The following is a 9,226-nucleotide window of genomic DNA, read 5'->3' on the forward strand; positions in this document are numbered from 1 at the left end:
TCCTGTCTTCCAGATAAATGTAAGGGTTTCTGATTGTAATTTCTAGTTCTAAGATTAAGATGGATTAGTGAGGGGCGGAGGAGGAAACATTTTCTTCAGACGGCGCCCTTTCAGTTGGGTGGATAGTCCACCCTGGAGGCCATGAAGGCCTGAAGGCTGTGACGTCTCCCGGCGCAGTGCAGCTCCAGTCTGAGGGGTTCAAGGGCGTATTTAGCCCTTGTATGCAGACACTTTAAGGTAAAAACTTTATAAAGCATCTAAGAAGAAATAATAATAAAAAACTATGTAAGATAATGTCTCCATGCAGATATACATTTAAAATACATGCCTTTTAGGCACTGTTTAGAAAGACAGCCACATAGTGAATTACACTCTGTAGTTTGTACAAGTATGGTAAATAGGTTTAAAGATAGGCTATCAAAATCTTGTAATGATTTTCAACTTGGAATATTTCTCCAGTGAATATCTAAAAAATAACCAGGACTGTTCTACTATATTCACCCTGGACTAAGAACTTCAATGTCCTATAAAGGACAAAAATAATATATATGAGTATATATAATATATAATCAAACATCTATTTCATTGTGTAAGATTATAGGCCAAAATACATTTTTATAAGAAGTTTGATAGAGAACCCTGTAGACTCTACCAAAAAACTCCTCAACCTAATAAGTGAATTTGGCAAAACAGCAAGATACAAAGTCAATATTCAGAAATCAAAGGCATTTTTGTACACCAGCAATGAAATAGAAGAAGAAGAAATCAGAAAAAAAATACCATTCGATATAGCAAGAAGAAAAATAAAGTACCTATGAATAAATTTAACCAAAGAGGTAAAAGACCTGTACATAGAAAACTATACAACATTGAAGAAAGAAATTAAGGAAGACACAAATAAATGGAAGCATATACCATGCTCATGGATTGGAAGAATTAATATCCTCAAAATGTCCATACTACCCAAAGCAATTTATAGATTCAATGCAATCCCTATTAAGATACCAATGACATATTTCACAGAAATAGAACAGACATTTCAAAAATTTATATGGAACCATAAACGACCCCGAATAGCCGCAGCAATTTTGAGAAAGAAAAACAAAGTAGGAGGGATCACAATACTGGACATCAAACTGTACTACAAAGCCACTATACTCAAAACAGTCTGGTACTGGCACAAGAACAGACCCATAGACCAGTGGGACAGAATAGAAAGCCCAGAAATAAGCCCAGGTCTCTATGGGCATCTAATATTTGACAAAGGGGGCAGAAACATAAAATGGAGCCATAGTAGCCTCTTCAACAAATGGTGTTGGGAGAGCTGGACGGCTACATGCAAAAAATTGAAATTGGATCATGAGCTGACACCATACACAAAAATAAACTCAAGATGGATCAAAGACTTAAATAGAAGTCGCAACACCATAAAAGTCCTAGAGGAGAACATTTGCAGGAAACTCTCAGATATCCCATGCAGCAATTTTTTCACTGATATGTCTCCTAAAGCAAGGGACACAAAAGAAAGAATAAACAAGTGGGACCTCATCAAAATAAGAAGCTTCTGCACAGCTAAAGAAAACATCAGCAAAATGAAAAGAGAGCCAACTCTATGGGAAAATATATTTGCTAATGATACATCAGATAGAGGTTTGATCTCCAAGATATATAAAGAACTCACTCGACTCCACTCCAAGAAGACAAACAATCCAATCAAAAAATGGGCAAAGGACCTGGGCAGACGCTTTTCCGAGGAGGAGATGCAGAGGGCCCAGAGACATTTGAAAGGATGCTCAGCATCACTAGCCATCAGAGAAATGCAGATCAAAACCACCATGAGGTACCACCTCACACCGGTCAGAATGGTCATCATAAACAGGTCAACAAACAACAGGTGCTGGCGAGGCTGTGGAGAAAAGGGAACACTAGTACACTGTTGGTGGGAATGCAGACTGGTGCAGTCACTGTGGAAAGCAGTGTGAAATTTCCTCAAAAAGCTGAAAATGGAACTGCCTTTTGATCCAGTGATTCCCCTCCTGGGACTATACCCTAAGAATCCCAAAACGCCAATTCAAAAGAACCTATGCACCCCAATGTTCATAGCAGCACAATTTACAATAGCCAAGTGCTGGAAGCAACCTAAATGCCCATCAGTAGACGATTGGGTCAAAAACTATGGTACATTTACACAATGGAATACTACACAGCAGAAAGAAAAAAAGAACTACTAAACTTCGTGACAGCATGGATGGAACTCAAGAGCATTATGCTAAGTGAAATAAGCTAGGGGACGAAATACAAATACCATATGATCTCACCTATAAGTGGAACCTAACCAACAATACAAAGATGCAAGGAAAATAAGACCAGCAACACTGAAAGGAAAAGAAACCAACAGAGACAAGAGGGGAAAAGGAAGGGAAGGGGAAAGTCAAGGAACATATAGCAAGGACTCATGGACAAAACCAAAGGGGACAAGTTGAGGGAGGGTGGGAGGAAGGGAGGGGGGGAGGGAGGGGGCAAGGGAAAGTGGTGGGGGGTAGGCAGAGACAAATGTATTTGAAAAAAAATTAATTAATTAAAAGAAAAAGAAGTTTGGATTTAAAGGAAGAAAACTAGATGCCTTCTGGACAAAAAAAAAAAAAAAAAAAGAAAAAAAGCAATGAAAAGAAAAGAAAAAAAAAGTGGAAGGCTCAGGTGACATGTGGTAGGTAGAACTTACAGTCACCTTACCCCAGCATCAAACTTGAATTACAACTAAATTGTAGAAGAGTCATCCTGAACAACCAACTGATGATTAGCTGAAGAGAACTCTCTTAATCAAAGATTTACAGATGAAGCCATGAACAGCCTGGCAAGGAGGGTGGAGATGGAGCAGAGGCCGGCTCTGCTTTCATGGGTGGTGGCTGAGGTGCAGCAGGGCTCTCTCAGTCGTAGGTGGCTCTCCTGAAAAGCATGCAGTCTAAACCCCACCTGGTTCCACAGCCCGGAGCATTGGCGCCAAGAAGAGGCATCCACGTGACATCTGGCTGTGAATAACAGCAGGGTTTCTTTCCACCAGAGAGAAGCTGGAGTCCACTAGAGACACAGGTAACCTCTTAAAGGGTCAACACACACAATTTTGTTCTCGGCCACTCACCCTGGGCTCCAGGAGAAGGAGGGCTGAGGAGGCTAATGTTGCATGAGGAGAATCTGGGGCTTTGGCTCTGGCGAGAGAGCTGAAGGGACAGCCGCCAGGAGCCCTGCGTGAGTCTTTCTCTCATACCACAGGGGCCGCCTTTCTTGGGTGGAGCGCTCTTCCGTGTGGCATCAGTGTGGAGAATAGCACTGGCCTTGCCCTCCGGACTTCCTTTCACCCCCGTGAAAGCTTGTCCCGTGCTGGCAAGTACAGCCAGAGGCTCTTTCAGTGAGTGAGCCTAACACACAGCCAGCAGGCAGAGGCAGGCAGAGGCACATATCGAGGTGCCTTGGAGCTTTTCTGACCTGCCCTGGGCCTGGTGCTGGTAATAGTCAGTCGTGGAGCACCGCTTGGTCCTTCCTGTGCGCGCCCGGGTCCAGCAGGAAGCCACAAACTGTGGGTGACTTGTAGCTCCAAACAGGTTTCTCAGGGCTGGTCACAGGCAGTGCGTGACATGAGACTGCACCAGAGTCTTTCCCAAGAGGCCCAGAAGGAGCGCACCCAGTGGCCAGCTTCAGGCAACACCAGAGCAGGAGCCAATGAACTTCGCAAGCCCCTTCTCCGAAGGGAGATCTTGGTGGGCACTAAGCCCTGCTGAGGCAAGTTCCACCTTGTGTGGTCCCCACAGGTCCAGCAGCTTACACGCTGTGGTCAGAGGTGAGCCTCACAGTGAGCTAGAACTGAGGGTTGATACATGCATGAACATGCCAATACCAGTCAAAACTCAGTTACAACAAGGGGGCCCACATAACTTAAAATAAAACGACAATCCTGGCTCACCTAGGTCAGGTGATCAAGGAGACTGCACCACTGCACACCGTAGGGCACCTAGTACATAAGGTAGCCTCACAAAGACTGGGAGTCATAACAGATCTATCTAATACATAGAAACAAACACAAAGAGGCAGCCAAACTGGGGAGACAAAAGAACAGGTTTCAAATGAGAGAATCGGAGGAATATCCAGAAAAAGAGCTAAATGAAATGGAGTTCATTGAAGTAGTCATAGGGATGCTCAACAACATGAAAAAGGGCATACAAAGCCTAAAAAGGAACCAGTCAGAAATGAGGAATACAACATCTCAAAAGAAGAATATATGAGAAGGGATTAACAGTAGATTGGATGAAGCTGTTGATCAAATAAGCAATTTGGAAGATAATGTAGAAAAAGCCACCTGATCAGAGCAGCAAAAAGAAAAAAGAATTTTAGACTGTAGGGGTCCACTTTGAGTGGTATCAGGGACTGTAGTCCTGCACAAGATGGGGCCTGGGAGAGGCTCCATAATTCTTGGCTGGAAATTTGGTAATGAGGTGGATAGGCAGGGTCCAATAATAGCTCCAAGGGCCTCTGGGGGAAATCAGTCCTAGAAGTAAATTACACTGCTTGAAGCATGGTTTGTTTCTCCCTCGAGCTCTGTTACTCTCACACCAGATAACCAGTTCATACTGGGATGGAAATTTACATTATTCATGGACCCTGATCCAAAACCCATTTGGCACCATTATGTTTACTCATCTTGGAACCAAGCAATTTGGTATGCTTCCTGCCATTTGCTTTCTTCAAACATCACCTACTCTCTGTAAACTTAAGATACTGATGTAATTGGATTACCTATACATTCCTGCTACCTATCCCCCACTGGTAACCCTCTCAATAACAGCCATTGAGCATGGGGGTTCTGGGCATTCCCCACTAGAGGGACTCGCCTTCCCCTTTCCTTGACAGTCAAACGGTGTCTGGAACGATTCTTCCATCTGTTGAGAATCCAGGGACTTCGTAGGCTGGAGTCCCCCATATTAGACTCCCGGACAAGATATAGGCATGAGTAGATACACTTTGCTTCCTCGTACAACCAAAAGAAGGACAACAACAAATTTAAAAACAAAAAACAACCAGAGATGCCAGAAAATTGAACTGTATGGAAGTCCAACAACCAAGGAGTTAAAGAAGAAACATGTTTTCAAACTGGTAGGGGCAGTGGAGATGGGCAGCTGGGGTGGAGAGGACGTGTGGCAAGGATGTTGGCTAGGCAGCGGCTCGCGGACCGGGTAGTTCCACGTTCGCGTGCAGATAAGCCGGGAGGAGCACCTGGGGAATGAGACAGTCCGCACCAACCAGGGTTCCAGCGTGGGAAACTAAAGCGTTAGAACCTCTGGCTGTAGAAAAGTCTGGGGATTGAGGCAGTGGGAGAAATTCCCAGCCTAACAGAAGAGTTCGTTCAAGAGACCCAGGGGGTCATAGAATGTACACAAACCCATTCACATGGGAATCAGCACCAGAGAGCCAAATTTGCTTGTGGGTAGTCGGGAAAGTGACTGAAAGAGGGACGAGAGCCAAGGAAGTGGCATTGTTACCTCTCTGACCTCTCCCCCACATACAGTGCCACAAAACAGTGAAGTATGTTGCCCCACCCTGGTGAATACCTAAGGCTCTGCCACTTATAACATAACAGGTGCACTGAGACAAATAAATATGACTCAAATGAAAGAACAGATCAAAATGCCAGTAAAAGAACTAAGTGACAAGGAGATAGACAACCTATTAGATGTAGAGTTCAAAACACTGGTAATCAGGATGCTCACAGAAATAATTGAGTACAAATGCAAAATAGAAGAAGAAATGAGGCTATGCAAAGTCAAATAAAGAAAAATATACAGGAACCAACAGGGAAAGGAAGGAAACCAGGTCTCAAATCTACAATTTGGAACAAAAGGAAGATATAAACAGAATGAAGAAACATGAATTCAAAAACATGAGGAGAGGCTTAGGAACCTCCGGGACAACTCTAAATATTCCAGCATCCAAATCATAGGGGTGCCAGAAGGAGAAGAGGAAGAGCATGAAATTGAAACCTTATCTAAAAAAACAATGAAGGAAAACTTCTCCAATCTGGTTAAGGAAATAGACTTCCAAGAAGTCCAGGAAGCTCAGGGAGTCCTAAAGAAATTGGTCCCGAGGAGGAACACACCAAGGCAAATAATAATTAAATTACCCAAGATTAAAGATAAGGAGAGAATCTTAAAAGCAGCAAGAGAAAAGGAGACAGTTACCTACAATGGAGTTCCCATAAGACTATCAGCTGATTTCTCAAGAGAAACTTTATAGGCAAGAAGGGGCAGGAAAGAAGTATTCAAAGACATGAAAGGCAAAGACCTACATCCAAGATGACTCTATCCAACAAAGCTATCATTTAGAATGGAAGGGCAGATAAAGTGCTTCCCAGGTAAGGTAAAGTTAAAGGAGTTCATCATCACCAAGCTCTTATTGTATGAAATGTTAAAGGGTCTTATCTAAGAAAAAGAAGAAGATCAAAGCTATGAACAGTAAAATGACAACAAACTCACAATTACCAACAACTGAACCTAAACTAACTAACTAACTAACTAACTAACTAACTAACTAAGCAAACAACTGGAACAGGAACAGAATCACAGAAATGGAGATCACATCGAGAGTTATCAGCAGGGAGGGGGAGGCAGGAGAATAGGGAAAGGTACAGAGAATAAGAAGCATAAATGATAGGGGGAGGTTAAGAATAGTATAGGAGATGGAGAAGCCAAAGAGCTTATATATACGACCCATGGACATGAACCGAGGTGGGGGGATACTAGTGGGAGGTGGGTGCATGGTAGACAGGGATAAAGGGGACAAAAGAAACCCCTGGCAATGGGCGAGGACACACCTGATGAGTCGTGTTGCTCTTATATCAGTCAGGGGCAAAGCAGTTGAACAGTCCTTAGTTAGTCCTAGATTGTTGCCTGTGTTGGTGGCCAGAGCTGGTTTATGCCTGGGACAGATAAAAAAAGAGAAGAGAGAGGGTGAAAAAAAATGGAACAACTGTATAGCATAATCAATAAAATATACTTAAAAAAGAAAAAATATTTTAATAAATGAGATACCTTTGGAACAACATGATGCATAATGACCTCTGTATCATATGGTTGCTAGAAGGAGAAGAGAAGGAGCAAGGTATGAGAACCTATTTGAAGAAAAATGACTAAAACTTCCCTAGTCTGGTGAAGGGAGAAAAACACGCAAGTCCAGGAAGACAGAGATGGGGGGGGGAGAGAGAGAGAGAGAGAGAGAGAGAAGGTGGGGGGGAGGAGATTAGAAGGTCTTGGTTCACCTGACTGTGGAGGTTAAGGACTTCCTTGATCAGCTGTCTGCAAGCTGGAACTCGGGACATAGGAAAGCTGGCAGTATTATTTGAAACCTTAAAGCCAGAGAACTGATGGAGTAGATACCAACGTAGGTTCAAACAATTGAGAAGCAGGAGGGCAGAGGGCAGAAGTAACAATGTTCCAGCTCAAGCAGTGAGACAGAAATCCAGTTCAACCTTCCTCTGCCTATTTGGGTGAGTTTCACACACATTGGGAAGGGCCATCTGTTCTACCCATTTCACCAACTCACAGGGTAATCTCTCCTGGAAACATCCTTAAGGACACACCCAGCGACAGTGTTTCGCCAGCTGTCTGGGCACCCTGTGGCCCACTCCGGTTGACACGTATGATTAGCCATTGCAGATGGCAATAACATGAAGTATTTAAAAAGCATCACTATTGTTTTTTAAACTTAAATGAAATTAAATGTGTTCCTTCCCTCTACCTCACATGTGTATTCCAATTTCATAACGGATTTTATGTCAGAGGGGTCCTGTTTCTCCTCTGTGAGCTGTTTGCATGAGGTAACGACAAACGTAGACTGAGAGGGCTGTGCTGGAGCGCTGACTCAAGCACAAGTGGCTTTGCCTTTTTTTCATATTATCTTACATGGCGAATCCCTCTTGGGACTTGAAGTCCCACGTAAAGCTACGCATGTGGCAGCTACATTGCCAGAAACCTTGATACATGATAGGCCTTGAAAATTATCACGAACTTCTAGGCTCAAATAATGATGAATAGTGTCATCTTCTTTGTGAAAGTTGGATGGGACATTCCAAAGTCATGAGAGACAATCGATCTCTGTTTCAGATTGTCCTGAAATTTCAGAAAGCCTAGCATCTTGGCTCTATTCCCTAAATGTCTTTAGTGACTCACCACCTCCTCCACTCCCTGTGACAAACAATACTATGTTCATAAATTTCCCAGAAATCACCCTGAGGTTGGTACCTTCCTTTTTGAAGAATTGCTGGGGTGTGCCTATAGCCAGGACCATTGTGATTTCAATGTCCCCAGTATTTTTGGCAGCTAGACTTCAGCAATTTAATTCTGAATTAGGATAGAAGTATAGGCTTTAACTATGTTCGAATTGCTTTGTCTGTCACAGAGCTGATAGTCCCAGATTGTAAAGTATGTTGATCATGTTCTGAAGGCCTGACTGTAAGGTGAGTTCCAGGAGAAATGTTTGAAAGTATACTTTTCTTGAGCTAACAGAGAAATATATCTAGTTAAGCACGCAACAATGATGATGGTCACAAGATGTCTACTTCCCGCATTTTGCTTTAAAGATGAGGTCACTGGTACACAATTATGAGATATTTTTCAGAATCTTAGTTCTTCAACCCTGTACCCCTCATTCTCATAGTAGCGTTTTGTGTTGCTGACGTACTGTCTCTCTATCAAGCAGGAGGAGATGCATTGAGGGCCACCAGGGGTCTGATCCGAAAGCGTAATCTATCACTGAAGAAACACAGCCGCGTCTCACAGTTCCCTGAAACTTTCCCTTCCTATGTTTCCCAGCTGCATCAAAACCTTGCTTTGGTTTCCCTTTCTAAATCATTAAAAAAATGTTGTATTGTTGTTCAATCACAGTTGTCCCCATTTCCCCCACATTACTCTCCCCTGTTCTACCAACCCCCCACCTCCCACATTCAATCCTTCCCCACCGCTTGTCTTCCCATGGGTCCTTTATACATGCTCCTTGACTTGAGCCTTCCCTATCTTTCCCCTGTTATTCCCACCTCCCTTCCTCTGGTTACTGTCAGTTGGTTCTTTATCCATGTCTCTGGTTCTATTTTACTTGCAAGTTTGTTTTGTTGATATACGTTCCACTTACAGATGAGATCATATGATAGTTGTCTCTCAACACCTGGCGTATTTCACTCAGCATG

At 43.1% G+C, this 9,226-nt stretch overlaps 1 pseudogene; it reads left to right on the plus strand.

Moving 5' to 3' along the window:
• The first annotated feature begins 6,832 nt into the window (after window positions 1-6,832).
• LOC129062775 (uncharacterized) lies at window positions 6,833-6,977 on the plus strand (annotated as a pseudogene).
• Window positions 6,978-9,226: the final 2,249 nt, after the last annotated feature.

The sequence above is a fragment of the Pteronotus mesoamericanus genome, unplaced genomic scaffold (genome assembly GCF_021234165.1).
Source record: "Pteronotus mesoamericanus isolate MK-2021 breed Mesoamerican mustached bat unplaced genomic scaffold, CSHL_Meso_final scaffold_83, whole genome shotgun sequence".
Classification (NCBI taxonomy): Eukaryota; Metazoa; Chordata; class Mammalia; order Chiroptera; family Mormoopidae; genus Pteronotus; species Pteronotus mesoamericanus.